The 18,504-nt window shown below is 33.3% G+C and overlaps 1 non-coding gene across 1 annotated transcript; it reads left to right on the plus strand.

Moving 5' to 3' along the window:
• The first annotated feature begins 8,082 nt into the window (after positions 1 to 8,082).
• On the plus strand, positions 8,083 to 8,189 carry LOC133787785 (small nucleolar RNA R71). The gene has a single exon (XR_009872785.1). It is a non-coding gene; the product is annotated as a small nucleolar RNA R71 (small nucleolar RNA).
• The last annotated feature ends 10,315 nt before the right edge of the window (positions 8,190 to 18,504 follow it).

Consider the following 18,504-nt stretch of genomic DNA (forward strand, 5'->3'; position numbering starts at 1 on the left):
TGCAATAGAAGATTAGACATAAAATTATGTATCAATGTTACTTTTACTAATTAGAAGCACATAGAAAGAGCATGACTAATCATATATACTATTAGCACAAGTAAATAAAGATAACAAAATAGAGATGGGGATGAAAGAACATAAATAACTCAAATACATTACATTAAGAACATAGTAAATCAAAGTAGCAAAATAACATCACTAGCATATGGAATCATCCCTAGCCTTCCTAGGAAGATTAGGCCATTATGCTCATGATTCTCATAAAATTCTAACAAGAAAATATGATAAGAAAGTGAGTAGAAATTTTGTTATAGTTTCTTTACTCTCAAAATTACATTCTAATTGTGAAGAAGGAGTCCATATTTATAGAGGGATAAAAGGACCAAAAAGAAATTAAACAAAAAAATGGGGTTTACAAAAAAATCTGAAATATTAGTAATAAAATATGATTTTGAAAAATCAAATCTTATTATTAATATTAACCTAGTTATTTTGTTGTATGGTCCTTTTTTTCCTTTTATAAAATACTACAAAAACATGAGCTTTAAAGCTCAAAATAGTAAGGGGCATGATGCAAAATGACCCTTAATGTTGTGTGAAAGTAAGTAAATGTCCATGTTTTTAATTTTGTAGTAAAATAGCCTAATCATCTATTTAATATCACATATTACCAAATACACCCTTTAAAAAATTACTATTTTATTCTAAATATTTTAATATTACGGTATATGTATATTCGTTTTGTTTAATTAGTTTTTAATTTTAAGTTATTTTGATTTTTTTTCGTTTTTTATGGGTTGTTGAATAATATACCATATCACAAAATATATATACTGAGTTGAAAAATAATATACCATCAAAACTTACAAAATTATTACTAAAAAAATGTATATACTATGCTAACAAAGTTATATACTACCATTAAAATGTATATACCATGATACAAAATTATATACTACTACTATGTATAATAAAATAGAAATTAAATATCACAAAAAAAAAATTATATACCACACCACAAAAAACATATACACTAATTGGAAAATAATATACCAACAACCTATAAAAAACTTAAAAAATCAATATAACTTTAAAATAAAAACTAATTAAACAAAACTAATATATATACCACTATATTAAAGTCATACAGTCCTAAATAAATAAATAAATTATAAAAAATGACAATTTAGGTAATCAACAATGTAAAAGGGTCATTTATCTACAATTTTAAAAATGAAGACATTAGCTTCTTGATGACTTTATTTTGGGCCATTTCCTATAATTTCTCAAATAGTAATGTGTAAAGCCCAATACCCACAAAACATGGGTTGAAGGTGGCTGGTGGCACAAGAGGGTTTCGACCCATTCCTAGCCAATGGGGAGGCGCCACGTGGCGCTGGGTGGGAGAGGAGAAGGAAGATAGGGTGCTGGGTTTATTGGCGTAGGCTGCTGGAGGAGGCTTTGGATGGGCCGCTGGTCTGCGTTGGGCTTTGGGAGAGATGGGCCTACTGGGATGGTTTCAGCTGCATTGAACGAGGCTGAAGGGAGTGTTGGGCTTGGAGGGAAGCTAGGCCTGCTGAATTTGTTGAGGAAGGTTGAGGACAGATGGCGCAAGGAGGCATCAGGCGACTCACGGCTGGCTTCGGTTCGGTGGCTGGGCTTGGGCCAACGGGCCTGGGCTTCTCCTTTAGTTGGGTCGGCTGTTAAGAAACAAAACAACATATTACTTCTTAAAAATGCCATTTTTAATTTAATTCTTTTCTCTTTTCCCTTTTTCTTTTCTTTTGGTTTTATTAATGTCAAAATGCAACATACTTTATACAAATTAAATTAAAATTAATATTTTCCATTAATGAAATATATCAAGATAAATTTAAGAAAATATTAATTAAAACTTAATTTAATTTAAACTTTAAGCTTAGTAAAATGTCATTTTTAAGTACTAATCACAACCCCAATCAGCTTATTGCTAGTCTATAGCAATTCAAGCGAAAAATAAAATTATCAAGTTGAATACTCAAGTCAAACCAAGCAAAATCATCTAGGTATTTTCAAAGTATCAGTAAGAAGTCATAAATTACTATCTAAACTACTTCAGTTGCGATTCCAGAGTTGTGTGTGTGCATCAAATCATATTCTTTTTATAGCAAGTCATAACACAAATAGTATAAAAAAATCTCAAAAGTATAAAGGTTTTAACTCCAAATTCCTCATAGGCATTGAAAGTATTTGTATGGGAAGGATTACACTCTTGGAGTTGGAAATGTAACAGTTTACGCTCAAATGAGAAAATATAAACTTTTTAGGACAAGCAATTTGAACAAGTATTGATCACTAGATAGGAAAATCAACTTATTGGAATTCAAATGACAAACAACCTTTGGGATTTACATGAGAAAACTCAAAGAACAAAATGACAACTAACTAGAAATGATAAATAAGAAAAGGAACTATAATGATAATAAATTTGTTTTTTTAAATACAATTACACAAAATAATAGTAATAGAAATATTTTTTTAAGTAACTACAAAATAATAGAGGAAAATGTTGATCTCGTTCTCTATTTTTTCCTTTTTTTTTTATTTATTTTGACAAGAGACAACACAAAAATAAAAAGGAAAATACAAATAAAACACAAATTTAAAATTTATTACAAGGACTTATTCTTATATGAAAAACATCCCTCTAATAAGTGTCATGCTTTAAATTCCAAATATGTGACTTTACCAACTCAAATGATCAATAAAAGTTCAAAAAGTTGTTTTCTCAACTCTCATAACTCACCAGGAAATGAAAAACTTTAAACTTGAAATTTCTCTCAACTATTTGTTTTAACAACCAATTTACACATGTTTGGAAAGTGCACAAAAGAACTATGAAAATCACTTCTTAATAGCTAAACAAAGTAACAACTGACTTAAACCAACAAGTTATACTCATGCTTGTACAATTTTGAGAAAATTTGACTTAAAAATTCAACAAAACAATAATGTTTTCCAAATGAATGCTAATGACACAACAATAAGATTTTCCAAATGAAAGCTAATGCATGCTCACCACCCCCAACCAAAAAAATCAGACAGTGTCCTCAATGTCAAAATGAATAATCAATGAAAAAGGTAAGGAAAGAGAACACCTGGATGATGACCATGTCCATGAGGCGAGAGCGAAAATAGCCTGGTAACAATACCCCAAAACAAACAACATACAACAAGAAAAGAAAGACAGGAAAATAAAAGGAAAAATAAATAAATAAAATAAAAACAAACAAACAAACCATTAAGAACCTCAGAGGGTATAAATTGGGTCCTCAAGAAGGACCACTTCAACATGACTCACACTCTCAATATAATGCTTCAGTTTTTGGCCATTGACTCAAAAAATTCTCCCATCGGTTGGGTCCTCGACCTCAACAGAACTATTGGGAAATACTTGCTTCACTACAAATGGACCAGTCCATCGCGATCGTAGTTTTACCGGGGTGTAAATGCAAGCGAGAATCATACAGATGCACTTTCTGATTTGGTTCAAAGTGTTTTCGCAGGATTTGTTTATCGTGAGCGATTTTCAATTTTGCTTTATAAATCCTAGAATTGTCATATGCATCGTTTCTCAATTCCTCAATTTCAGACAATTAGAGTTTGCGATGGATACCTACGGCATTCAGATCAAAGTTTAGGGCTTTTATAGCCTAATACGCTTTATGCTCGAGCTCGACAGGTAAATGACAGGCTTTTCCAAAGACAAGCCGATAGGGAGACATCCCAAGAGGGGATTTGAAAGCAGTGCGGTATGCCCAAAGAGCGACTAGAAGACGTGTAGACCAATCTTTGCGGTCGGGGTTTACCGTCTTTTACAGAATGTTTTTTTATCTCCCTATTGGCTAACTCATCTTGACCATTAGTCTGTGGATGATAGGCATTTGCAACCTTATGAAGTACACCGTACTTGCGCATAAGAGCTTCAAAAGATCTGTTGCAAAAATGAGTGCCTTGATCACTAATGATAGCGCGAGGAGTACCGAACCTTGATAACACATTTTCTTTCAAGAATTTGACAACTGTAGCGCTATCATTGGTTCGACATGGTATGGCCTCGACCCATTTGGAAACATAATCCACAACGAGAAGAATGTAAAGGTAGCCAAAAGAAGGTGGAAATGGTCCCATAAAGTCTATCCCCCAACAATCAAATATTTCGATAACAAGAATTGGGTTCAAGGGCATCATGTGCCGACGGGATAAGGAACCTAGCTTTTGGCACCTTACACAAGAACGACAGAAATCATTGGTGTCTTTGAATAGAGTGGGCCAGTAAAGACTGCATTGTAAGATTTTTGTAGTGGTTTTCCTTACAGAGAAGTGACCACCACAAGCATCATTTTAGAAAAAAATTCAGCACACTAGATACCTCATCGTTGTAGATGCATCTTCGCATGATTTGGTCGGGGAAATAATTGAATAAGTATGGGTCATCCCAAAAGAAATTGCGCACCTCGACCAGAAATTTGCGTTTGTCTTGTGAACTCCATTCAGATGGGAGTTCACCTGTTACTAAGTAGTTTACAATGTGAGCATACCACGGTAACTTAGCAACAGAAAGCAATTGTTCATTGGGGAAATCATCATGAATAGGTGGACCATCAGCGGGATCGCTGAATTCAAGTTGGGACAAGTGGTCCGCGATGACATTTTCAACACCTTTCTTATCTTTGATCGTTATATCAAATTCTTGCAGGAGAAAGATACACCATATTAATCGCGCTTGAGCATCCTTTTTGGAAAGGAGATACTTAAGGGCGGAGTGATCTGTGAAGATCGTAATAGGTGACCTAATCAAATAAGATCGGAATTTGTCAAGGGCAAAGACAACAACAAGCAACTCTTTTTCAGTAGTGGAATAGTTCATTTGGGCACTATTGAGAGTTCAGCTTGCATAATAGACAACAAAGGGTTTCCCCTCCCTTCGTTGTCCTAGCACAGCTCCCACAGCAAAGTTACTGGCGTCACACATGATCTCAAAAGGAAGACTCCAATCGAAAGGAAGACTCCAATCGGGCCATTGAATGATGGGAGCGGAAGTGAGTGAATTGACAAGCGTTCGGAATGATTCCTCACACTTAGGTGTCCATTCAAAAGTGGCATATTTGGCTAAGAGGTTACTTAGCGGACGAACAATCATTGAAATTTTTTTATGAACGTCCTATAGAAACCAGCATGACCAAGAATGACCTAACGTCTTTGACAGTCTTAGGAGTAGGCAGGTTGGAGATAAGGTTGACTTTGGATTGATCAACCTCAATTCCTCTTTCAGAAACAATGTGACCTAAGACTATGCCAGAAGATACCATGAAGTGGAATTTCTCGCACAAGTCATTTCTCAATACATCATTTTAAAACAGCTTCAAGATGAAGAAGACATGTGTCAAAGGAATTTCCAAAAACGATTAGGTCATCCATGAATACTTCCATTGATTTTTTAATCATGTCACTAAAGATACTCATCATGCATCTTTGGAAAGTAGCTGGTACATTACACAAGCCAAATGGCATACGTCGGAAAGAAAAAGTGCCAAAGGGACAAGTGAAAGTGGTCTTATCTTGATCCTCTAATGCAATCTCAATTTGATAATAGCCAAAATAACCATCAAGAAAGCAATAGAAAGGATGACCAGCTACACATTCAAGGATTTGATCAATGAATGGAAGTGGAAAATGATCTTTGCGGGAGGCAGCATTTAATTTTCTATAATCAATGCACATGCGCCACCCTGTCACAGTTTTTGTGGGGACAAGGACCCGTTTTTCGTTTTGGATCACAGTGACACCAGATTTCTTGGGCACGACTTGAGTAGGACTGACCCATTTGCTATCAGCTACTGGGTAAGTAATACTAGTGTCTAGCAATTTCAAAACTTCATTTTTTACAATGTCTTTCATTATGGGGTTTAGTTTCCTTTGAGGGTCTCTTCGAGGGATAGCCTCGTCCTCCATATTGATTCGATGGGAGCAAATTAAAGGGCTAATACCTTTGATATCAGAAAGCGTCCACCCTATCACATATTTATGCGTTCGCAGTAGCTCAAGTAACTGCAATTCTTGAGAATTGTGAAGGTTGGATGAGATGATAACTGGAAAGGTTTCACCGTCTCCCAAGAAGACATGTTTCGAACCCTCAGGAAGTTGGGTCAATTGAACAATTGGAACCTCTTCGGTTGAAGTTTTTGGTTGTGCCCTCTCACGAGGTAGCTCTTCAAAGCGAGGTTGCCAAAACTAAGTCCTTCTATTGCGTGAGTCTATGTGATCTGATATTGCAAGACTAGACTCAATAGAACTGGGACTTTCGTTGTCAAACAGAAGGAGGAGTTCATCAAGATTATCAAAGTTATTTCGCAATTGAAACTCCTCGGGAAGTAAAGAGCCAATCATGAATGTTTGATATCATTCATCATCTTCTTGAGGTTGTTTCCCGATGTGAAAGATGTTGACTTCAAGAGTCATGTTTCCAAACGATATCTTCATTAGACCATTCCGAAAATTGATCAAAGCATTTGCAGTGGCAAGGAATGGTCTTCCGAGGATAATATGAATTTTAGACTCCATGTTTACCACAGATTGGATATCAAGAATAAGAAAATCCATGGGGTAGTAGAATTTTTCAATTTGAACTAATACATCCTCAATAATACCCCTAGGCTTTTTAGTTGAACGATCAGCAAGTTGTAGCACAACAGATGTTGGCTTCATTTCTCCAAGAACGAGTTGCGAGTATACAGGGTAAGGCATGAGATTTACACTCATGCCAAGATCAAGTAAGGCTTGGCTGACTTCATGGGTCCCAATTTGGCAAGAAATGGTGGGACAACCGGGATCTTTGTATTTCGGCGGTGCCTTTTGTTCAATCACCGCACTCACTTGCTTAGTCAAGAAAGCAGTCTTCTTGACATGGTGCTTCCTTTTTGCAGTGCATAGATCCTTGATGATTTTGGCATAAGTGGGCACTTGTTTTATGATGTGAAGCAAAGGAAGATTAATGTTCACTTGTGTCAAGTGCTCAAGGATTTCATCTCGGTTACCAGGAAGTTTCCAAACAGGTTTCAAATCCTAGGGAAATGGTACTTTAGGAGTGGCATTGAGTGGTGGATTTTTGGGAATAACTTTCGAAGTATTGGCAGAGTTGGATTTTATGGGTGGGTCTTGCAAAGTTTTACTACTTCTAGTCGTGACGACATTTAATTCCTTGACATTTTGATCATTAGAATTTGATGATTGGGCCATGTGTTGGCCTTGCACATTGAATTTCAGTTGGGAAGAAAGTTTGCCTTTTTCCGAAATGGCCAAGGATTCAGTCAATTTTGAAAATTGACATTTCATTTCCTTGATTTCTTCCATCATTTGGCGATTTAGTTTGGATTGTTCCTCTATGAATGCATGAAGAGTATTCTCGAGAGAATTTCATTGTGGATGAGCATTGTATTGAGGCACAGAATACACCTTTGATGGTTTAACTGGTTGCTCATTTCTCCATTGGCCTCCAGACGATTGAGCTTGGTTGGAACCTCTCCAACTAAAATTTGGGTGGTTTCTCCAACCAGGGTTGTACATATGGGAGAATAGCTTGTTATATGACCCTAAGGCATTACATTGCTCCTCATAAACCCCCCTCATTTCATTCAAAGCTAAGTAGTCCTTTGTTAAATGCTCTGTCCCTCCACAAATAAAGCAAGGTTCTTGTGGTTCCACTTGAGCGATCATGTGCGATTTTTGGCCATTTTTCATCATTAAGACCTCAAACTGCTTTTTCAAAGCTTCTCAAACTGCTTTTTCAAAGCTTCGAGTTGGGCCTTAACACTATCCTCTTCTCCAAGTTGATAGATCCCATATGATTTGTGTCAGTTGGTACTATCAGCAGCACTTGGACCAGTTCAGGTGTGAGACTTTTTCGCGGTTTCTTCGAGATATTCAAGAGCATTGTCTGGCTCTTTTTCGAGGAATTCACTAGTGCATAGCATTTCTACAAACTGGCGCTCATGACTCGTGAGGCCTTCATAGAAGTAACTGACCGAACGCCAGTTCTCATAGCCATGGCGCAGGCACTGATTCAACAGATCTTTGATTCTTTCCCAGACTTGATAGAACGTTTCATTGTCCTTTTGGGAAAATGTGGAAATCTGTCGTTTTAGACGGTTGGTCTTATGGATGGGAAAGTGTTTTAGAAAGAAAGATTTGGTCATCTCCTCCCATGTTCCAATAGACCTAGGTCTCAAAGAGTATAACCAGCTTTTGGCTTTGTCCTTCAAGGAGAAAGGGAAGAACTTCAGTCGCACAGAATCGACATTTTTGATTTGGTTATAGAATGTGGCTACTACCTCCTCGAATTCTTTGATATGCACGTATGGGCCTTCGTTTTCCATTCCATGAAACGTGGGAAAGAGTTGAATCATGCCAGGTTTAAAGTCTAATGCAGGCATATTAGGAGGGAAGATAATGCATGAAGGTGTGGAAGTGCGAGTAGGATGGAGGCGTGGAAGTGCCAGGTTTAAAGTCTAATGCAGGAATATTAGGAGGGAAGATAATGCATGAAGGCGTGGAAGTGCGAGTAGGATGGAGGTATTCATTGAGAGTTCTTGGTTGTATTTCATCATTGCGAGCCATTGCGAATGGATTATTATCAGCTAAAGTTTGTGGAGAAGCAGGATTGGTGGAAGGAGTTCCGGAAGGAGCGATGGATGAATTGGAAGAAGTGTCACTAGAAGTTTCGTGATGATTCATCCACTCTCGGAAATCAGAATTAGATTTATATTATGTCTTTATTTTTTTATTTTTTATTTTTTGTTAAACTTGTTCCCAGGTAGATTTGGAGGATTTTGGGTGATCTCCAACACCTTACCAGAACTCCCCGAGGTTACTGAGTAAGTATGGTGGATCACAAGTTAAACATCTTCGATCAAACAACTTTTAAGAAAAGTGAAATTGCTTATTTTGACAGAACAAGCTTGGTTTTCTTATAGTAATAAGTTCAACAATGTAATAGTGCAAAGGTATATGCTCGAAATGTTCCCAGGCTGATTGGGAAGGTTGCCAAGATACCGATTTAGACCCACACTTTCCTAGACAGAACTCCCCAAGATTCCCAGGTAAGTGTGGTGTAATGACCCACTATTCTAGACTTTTGGACCATTAACGAAACTATATATACAAATCCTTAATAAAACTTACATTTTGCGAAAATACCATAAATTTATTAGAAACTTGTAGAAATAAAAGTTACTCTCATAAAATAAGTAGGATATGGGATCCCATTGTCTTTAAAACAAAACATGATTTAGAATGAAAGGAATTACATAAGAAGTGCGGAAAATACATGTAAAGATCATAAAAAAAATGAGACTACATCTTCGAAAATCGAACTCTCGACTCCTTGAATCCATTCACCACCGATACATAATCCCAAGCATCCATGAACCTTACCGCCACTAAAGCTATTTTCCTGCACATAAAACAAAAAGGAATGAGCCTAATGCCCAGCAAGGAAAATCTAACACATACATCATGTACATAAATTTCATAATAAACATAAAGACATAACATAACACTTATTACATACACATACTATAATGGCCATTATTACTTGGGGTCCCATAGACTAAACAAGTCATATGCCCATGAGATTAGTGGGGTCCTACTAGCTAAGTAGGTCATATGCCCATAACCTATTTAGGGTCTTGTTAGTCATATGGGTCATATGCCCAAGCCTACAAACATACATATCATAACACTTATCATAACACTTATCATAACATAAGAAACATAAGATAACATATAGAACATATAACATATGCATTTCTATCCTATTTTCCTTACCAAAGTTATCGGGATAAGAGGACAGCGTTGGGACTTTTGGAACACTCCTAAAACCATATATAACAGGGTGAGTAGATTGAAGAAAAAGTAATGAAAAGAATGGAAGGAATGGAATGACTAAACCTTTGAGAAACATACTTACCAAAAACTTATGAGCAAGTTCTTAGATTTCCTAACCAAAATAAGAATGAGGTTAGAAGACTGAGTAGAAGACTATGAGAAAGAAAATAACATAATACCAATGAACTAGGGTATAGAAATACCTTGAAGACTTGTAGACCAATCTAAACCTCGAACCGAAATACTATGAAACCTTACTTCCCCAAGTGTTTGATAAGCTTATAATGATCAAGCTTATGATTCCCCAACCCAGGTGTTTACACTCTCACACTCACTTAGCACTTGTAGCCTCTGAACTTAGAGCAAAGGATGAATAATGGCTGGGTACTAGGTCCTATTTATAGAGTTTAGGAATGAAAGGATCTTAATTTTACTTGAATAAAAATAATAGCTTTTCAGGTGAAAATAATTTGAATAATCGTTCAGCAGAGGCTGAAGACTCGTTCAAAAAGGTGCTGGACTTATCAAGAGGTTGAATGGCTGAATGGAAAAAGAATTCAAAAATTTTCAAAATATACTGAAGGAGGCGATATATCGCCCCCTGTAGGTGATATATCGCCTGGGCCAGTATGCCCGAGGCTGTCGTGCATCGTCTCGTGTTTTCCGTATCTACGTGCTGCGATATATCGCCCCTTATAGCTGCGATATATCGGCACACGCTGATTAATTAAACACGAAATTACACATTTTTAGCTAAGTTTGAATGGAGTAAGCAACCTTGACTAAGCCCTCAACGTATTCAAAGCTGCTGACTGACCTTATAGCATTCAAACTTTACTCCTTATTAAATTTAATCCTCAAAATACTTAATCCTTAATAACCCATTCATAACATGTGCTTAAAATCCTATTGGTCCTTATCTAAACCTTATAGTATAATAAATATTATCCTTAAAATCAATCATATAATCAAACCTTAGGTTAACATTAATATTCTTAAACTATATATTAAACTTAGAAAATCTATAAGTACTACTATGAGTGTTCAAATAATTCCCAGTCTGAACCAAAAATCCACAGTTACAAAGATAATGCTATAAATACTATATTACTACTATCTAACTAGCTAAGTAAAGTTCTTGGACTCTACATGTGGAAGGTAACGCTATCACAAACCTTATTTAACAACCAATCTTTCTAGACAGAACAATATCGGTTTCTACCATTTGTAATATTACACAATTGTTCCCAATACTAAACGTTTTATGATTGAACAATTTTATGAACAATTTTATGCAATTTTATGTTTTTTCTTTTTGGAAAACTTAAATTCTAAGGAAAACTAAGGCAAAGAAAATAAAAGCCTAAACTAAGCAACAAAATAAACAACACAAAAATAAAATAAAGAAAAGAGAATTAAAGTGAAGATAGAATAGCAAGCTTAATCTTTTTTTTTCAAATATGTATTAAACTAAAAAAAATAGAATAGAAATTAAGAAAGAAAAATGGAGTAAGAATTAGCTAAAAAGAAAAAAAAATTATATAAATATATATACGGTTCTTTTTTTTAACCAAAATGAAGGAAAATGGAAAAAAAATAAAAAATAAAAATAAGAATAAATATATATATAAAAATATATTTTTTTGGGTTTTTTTTATAGATATGTATATATATATATGAATATTTATATATGTATATGTTTTTTTACCGAAAAAGAAAACGAAAAAGAAGACAATAACTAATTTTTTTTGTTTATATGATATTCAGTTAGTCTCTTTTCTTTTTAATAACAATAATCAAATTAACTAAAAATTAGTAAATAAAAACTATACTAACATAATGTTTATGCCAACAAAAATAAAAATAAAGTTACTAACATTTTGGTAAAAATTTCACTAAACCTTTGAAAACTACCTCCCTGGCAACGACGCAAAAATTTGTTTAACGCCCAAATCGTGACAACCACTAAGCGGTAGTTGTAGTAAAATCGGGTGGTCGATCCACAAGGGGGTAACCTAAAATCAAAAGATTAGTAGAAAATAACACAAAAAATTAGTAACATGAAATAAATAAAAATGGAAATGAAAAGAGATTTGAGATTTTGGTGTTGTCCTTTTGATGAAATGATAAAATAAGATAAGTGAAATAAATGTAAGATGCAATCAAGAGTTTGAGAAATGGAAAGGTTTCAAGAATCATCCATATGCTTGTTTAGTTACTTGGTTACTTGATTTACAAAATATACACAAGTAAATAGCTCACATCCCAACATTTACTTGGAAAATCTAACATTAAAGTCCATATTCTTTTCTAACAAAAGACAATTCGAGTTATAAAGTTCTTTACTTTAAAAGCACAATGTTAATCTTATGAAAAATCTAAAAATGACAAAATACCGAAGAGCAATAATGCAATAGAAGATTAGACATAAAACTATGTATCAATATTACTTTTACTAATTAGAAGCACATAGAAAGAGCATGACTAATCATATATACTATTAGCACAAGTAAATAAAGATAACAAAATAGATATGGGGATGAAAGAACATAAATAACTCAAATACATTACATTAAGAACATAGTAAATCAAAATGGAAAAATAACATCACTAGCATATGGAATCATCCCTAACCTTCCTAGGAAGATTAGGTCATTATGTTCATGATTCTCATAAAATTCTAAGAAGAAAATATGAGAAGAAAGTGAGTAGAAATTTTGCTTTAGTTTCTTTACTCTCAAAATTAAATTCTAATTGTGAAGGAGTCCCTATTTATAGAGAGAGAAAATGACTAAAAAGAAATTAAAAAAAAAAAAAGAGGTTTACAAAATAAATCTGAAATATTAATAATAAAATATGATTTTGAAAAATCAGATCTTATTATTAATATTAACCTAGCTATTTTGGTGTATGATCATTTTTCCCTTTCTCAAAATACCACAAAAACATGAGCTTTGAACCTCAAAATAGTAATGTGCAAAGCCCAATACCCACAAAAATTGGGTTGAAATGTGGCTGAAAGTGTTAACCAAATGCAGCCAATAGAGACGCCACGTGTCCAGGTAGTGGCAAGTTTGGGCTTGAGCTCATTTTGGGCCTATTTCCCTTCAAAAATGCCATTTTTTCAACTTTTTTTTTTCACTTTTGATTCTTTCTTTTTCTTTATGCCAAAATGCAACTTTAATTTCTACAAAATAACAATAAATTATATCATAATCAAATATTTTTATTTATAAAATAAATTATATTAATTCCTTGAAAATATTAATTAAACTTAATTTATTTTGACCATTAAAATAAATAAATATGCATTTTTCATCACTAATCATATCCCCCAACTAGCTTATTGCTAGTCCCCATTCAAGCGGATAAAAATTATTACCAAGATGAATTAGTGAACTAAATTATGCAAAATCATTTAACAAAATGTTTAGTGAGAATTTAGAAACTGTTATTTAAAACTATCAAAGTTCTAATTCAAGAGTTTTGTGTGTGTGTACCAAACATTATCGTTCTTTCCAAAATTTATAACACAAACAATATTGGAAAATCACCAAAGAATAAAGTCTCAACTCCAAATCCTCCCAAAGGTATTGAAAATATTTTTATGTGAGATGGTTGACACTCCTTGAGTTGGAAATTTATCAATTAACGCTAAAAAATTGATGTTATCGTTTTAGGACAAACAATGTTAACGAATATTGATCAAAATATAGGCTAAACAATTAATTGGAATCTAAATGACATAAGAACTCGGTATTTTACAAAATGGTATTAAGAGCCAAAATAAAGAATAAAAAAAAAATACACAAATTTTTTTATTTTATTTTTGTTGTTGATTTTTTTTTATTTGACAAATTTGTTCCTTCAACAAAACTACAAAAGATGAAGATGAAAAATGTTGCTCTTGTTCTTTTTTTTTTCCATTCATTTTATATATATATATATTTCTTTTGTGATTTTTTTTTATAATTTTTTTTTCTTTTTTTTTTTATATATAATTTTTTTTGACAAGAGACAATATAAGAATAAATAAAAAATTACAAGAAATTAAAAGAAAAATTACAATAAAATACAACAAATGCTCTTCAAAACAAAAATTATCCCTCTAGTAAATGTCATGTTTTAAATCTCAAAAATTAATTTTACCAACTCAAATGATAAATAGAAGTTTTTAAAGTTGTTTTCTCATTCTCACATCTCACACAAATTAAAAGTTTCAAACTTTAGGATTTTTCTCAATTGAATGTGTTAATTTTTTTTTTCAATGTTTGGTTGTGCATGATATTTCGCTAAAAAATATTACTTCCTAATAGTAAAAATAGCAAAAACTATCTCACAAAAATTTTGTTGTCATGAGTTTTGCAAACATTTAACTCAAAATTTCAAAATGGTAATCAAAATATATTTCAACGCATGAATATGCCTACTACCCCCAACTTTAAATGAGACATTGTCCTCAATGTCTAACGTTAAGCTCATCATGGGAGAAAAAGAGAATATGATAATCAACAAAACCCCAAAAAGTAAAATTTGTAACATAAAATAAAGACAAATTAAAATAAAGCACACTAAAAAGAAACATAAAACCTGATCAGTCTTTGGTATACAAAATCATCGCTCTCAGGTAAATCTACCAACTGCATATTTGCGTACTATCCTGTATCAAAAATAAATTTTATTTTATCTTGCGTCTCAAAAATAGAAGCGTTAGTAACATTTTTAGGATAAAGAAAATGTTTGAGTTCAAAATTGTGGAGGAAATTGGGTGAATGTTTCATTGCAAATATGTTTATGATTTCCTCAATGATTAAGTCTATCACATCAGTATGATAGCTTCCATTTTTCTTTGGAGTGGTTGGAAGAATTTCGGTATGGGAAAGAGTTTCACTCCAAATGGTAATAACATCATCCTCATCGGGTTTAGAACTGGGAGTAGGGGATGGTGTTTTGGCCTTAGGTTGGGACGGGAATTGACTTAAATTATGTGAAATAATAGCTGTTGACTGCGTTTTTAGCCAACGACGTGAGAACGTCAAATACGACGAACCTTCAAGAGAATGTAAACGACAACAGACGGTATAAACAAGAAAAGTAAAGAACACAGGAGATTTTTATAGGGGTTCAGCCCCGATTGTCGGTAATAGCCTAATCCACTTAGAGTTGTGATTTATAAATCTATACTCAAGATCAGATGGACTATGCCAACTGAGTTTCTTCAGTATAAATTGTGAAAATACAAGAATTCTCTCTAATTTCAGCACTTTCTCTCTCTAGAATAGACAGACCCAATTTTATCTCTCTAGAAAGAATAAGCAGAAGGAACCCCCTTCTCATCCCATCAGCTCTCTATTTATAGAGATGGGATCCTCAACTGATATCCCCTTATAATAGGGATATTTTATTATATTTATTACATTTATATTACAAATAAACATTCAAAATTCAAAATGTAACAAATTCCCCATTTGTGGGAAGAATGAGAGATTCCCGCGCATGTTGTTGAAGTTGTGTCTGACTTAGTCTCCTCTAGCTAGTTGGTCCACCTCCTACTCACTACCCATGCAAGTGCTGGTTGAACATGCATGGTGGTAGGATATACATGGTGGTAGGTTGAACGTGCATGGTGGTAGGATATGCATGGTGGTAGGAGATGCACTTCTCTCCTCTAACATGCACTCTCCTCTAGCATGCCATGTTCCTCCTTGAACCAATCTCCTTGGCTTCTCCTCGGACCAAGGTGGTCCGAGGAAACCTCCTTGGCACCTCACCTTGAACAACATTGAGGGAACCTCACCTTGGACAATATTGAGGCAACCTCACCTTGGAAAATATTGAGGCAACCTCACCTTGGACAATATTGAGGCAACCTTCTTTAGCATCTCCCAAACATGTCCGATCGAACATTGTATAGACTTTCCTTATGAAAGTCTAAGGCTCCATTCTCTTGCATGAGACTCCTCCTCCTGAGCTATTTACCTTGGACACGTTCGAGCCAACACTTAGAAAACCTTGGGAGGCTTGCCTCCTACACACCCTTGGGGTCTCCTAGGACCACACCCTCCTTGGGGTCTCCTAGGACCACATTCTCCTTGGAGTCTCTTAGGACCACTCCCCTTAGCTCTCCTAGGAGGCACTCTCTTAGATGCATTCTCCTTAGCCTCCTAGGGTGCATTCTCCAATTTTTGGGTATAACAATAGCGTTGGTCAATTATGAAAGTTGAGTACTAGTTTCCCTATTATATTCCACAAATTGTCTATTGAATTCTCTTTGCTCCTCTATAAATGTGTGTAAAGAGTCATCTAAGGAATGTGTATTAGTGCAAACATTATATGGAGGTTCATGTGGGAAGTTAGGAAAATTTTGCTCAAAATTCATGTGAGGCGGTGCATGGTAGTTGTACCCAGGCTTCCAACTAAAATCTACGGGGTTGGTCCAACTAGAATTCTGATTCCTATGGTCGACTCTTTAAAAGTCACAATAACGTTCATCATAATCTACCTCGGGAACCTCGTAACTTTCTCTTTCAAACTTAGTTTCTAAGACCTCAAGTTCTCGGTAATCTTTTACACTAAGTTTGAATGCACCTCTAAAATGGCTAGTACCCTTAGTATCACTAGAATTATGGTTGTTTTCGAGTGAAGAATAATACATTGGAAAATACATCTCGAAACGTTTATTTTCGTCTTCATTCATATTTTTATTTTTGTTATTTTGTTTTTGTGTTTTTTATTAATTTTTAATTTTTGATTTTTTTTGTTTTACTTGTTTCCAGATCGATTTGAGGTTTTTAGAACGGTCCCACTTAAGACCCACATTTTATCTACAGCTCTCCAAGGTTCAAGATAATTATGGAGGGGTCACAATTCATAAAAACAATCATCTTACAACCAATACTTACTAGAACTCTCGAGATTACTAAGTAAAAATGGATGAAACTTTACTCAAATTGGTCTTTAAGCAAAAATTGCTTATGTTGACAAAACAAGCTTTGTTTTTATTATTATTATTATTTTTAAAGATTTCAAACCTAAAAATTAAAAAAAAAACTAATAACAGAAAAAATTAAATAAAGAGACAAACCTAGCAATAATAATAATAAAAAATACATCTAAACACAAGAAATAAGATGCTCACAAAGCCTTAAAAATATTATACTAAAACAAATGAATATAAGGGCTAAAAAAAAAATCTAAGAAAGTAATATTTTTTTTTCAAAGATAGAGGAAAAACTAACTAAGTAAACAACAAAACTAAATTAATCATACAACCACAAAAAAAAAAAAATGGCACAAAAGTAAGATAAAAAAAGGTAACAACTCCTAAACACAAATATATATATATATATATGAAAACTAAACTAGTAAAAGATAAGCAACCAATTTATTTTTTTTTAAGTTTTTTTTTACTAAAAATAAAAAAAAATAAGCTACCAAAAATCAATTAACAAACTAAATACACACATAACAAGCTTTTTATTTTGTTTTTTTTGCAATAATAATAAATAAAAAGAGAGAAAAAGAAAACTAAAAAAATAACACCAAAATAAACTAAGAAAAATAACAACAAAATAAACTAAGAAAAAGAAAGGATAACAATTTTCTTTTTTTTTTTTAGTACAAAAATGACAAAAAAAAACTAACTAAAAATGAACAAAAAAAAATAATGATAGTGATTTTTTTTTACTTTTTTTTTCTAAGAGTAGATAAGATAAAAAAAAAATCCTATAGAAATATACACAAAAAGAAGAGGGTAGAATTACTTACCTCTTTTGCAAAATTTATAGAAAAACATTTTTTTTTTCACTATTTCCTCCCCGGCAACGGCGCCAAAATTTGTTTAACGCCCAAAACGTGCATCCACTAAGCGGTGGTTGTAGTATAGATGGGGCGGTCGATTCCACGAGGCAAATAAATAAAGTTAATCAACAAATAAAGTTTAGAGATAAATAATATGAGGAAAATAGAACAAGTGATATTTTTGTTGTTTTTGAGATTTAAAGATTAGAAATAGAAATAGACTAAAATGTGATATAACAATAGGTAACAAGTAGGAATGATCCAGAGTCACCAATATGCATACTTATTTATTTGGATCTTTGATTCACAAAAATTACGCAAATGGATAGTTTACATCCCAACTATTCATTTGGAAGATTTAACATTGAAGCACATATATATTTTACAAAAATGTATTCAAGTGATTACTATTCTTTACCATGGAAGGATGAGATAAATCTTATGAGAAATATAAAAATGACATTATACCATTGACAATAATGCAAAAAAAGATTGGACATAAAACCTAACACAAATATTACTTTTACTATTTATAAAATAAATAGAAAGAGCATGACTAATTCTATATAGATTTAGCAAAAAAAATATATATATGAATGAGGTGGAGAAAATGATAAAGATATTATCTATATTATTTTCACTAATTTGATAATACATAGAAAGTGCTTGACAAAATCTATATACTATTAGTAAACATAAATAAAGATAACAAGATGAAGAAATAGATATGAAAGAAAATAAATCATTCAAATATATAAAATTTAAGCACATGGTGAA

The sequence above is a fragment of the Humulus lupulus genome, chromosome 6 (assembly GCF_963169125.1).
Source record: "Humulus lupulus chromosome 6, drHumLupu1.1, whole genome shotgun sequence".
Taxonomy (NCBI): domain Eukaryota; kingdom Viridiplantae; phylum Streptophyta; class Magnoliopsida; order Rosales; family Cannabaceae; genus Humulus; species Humulus lupulus.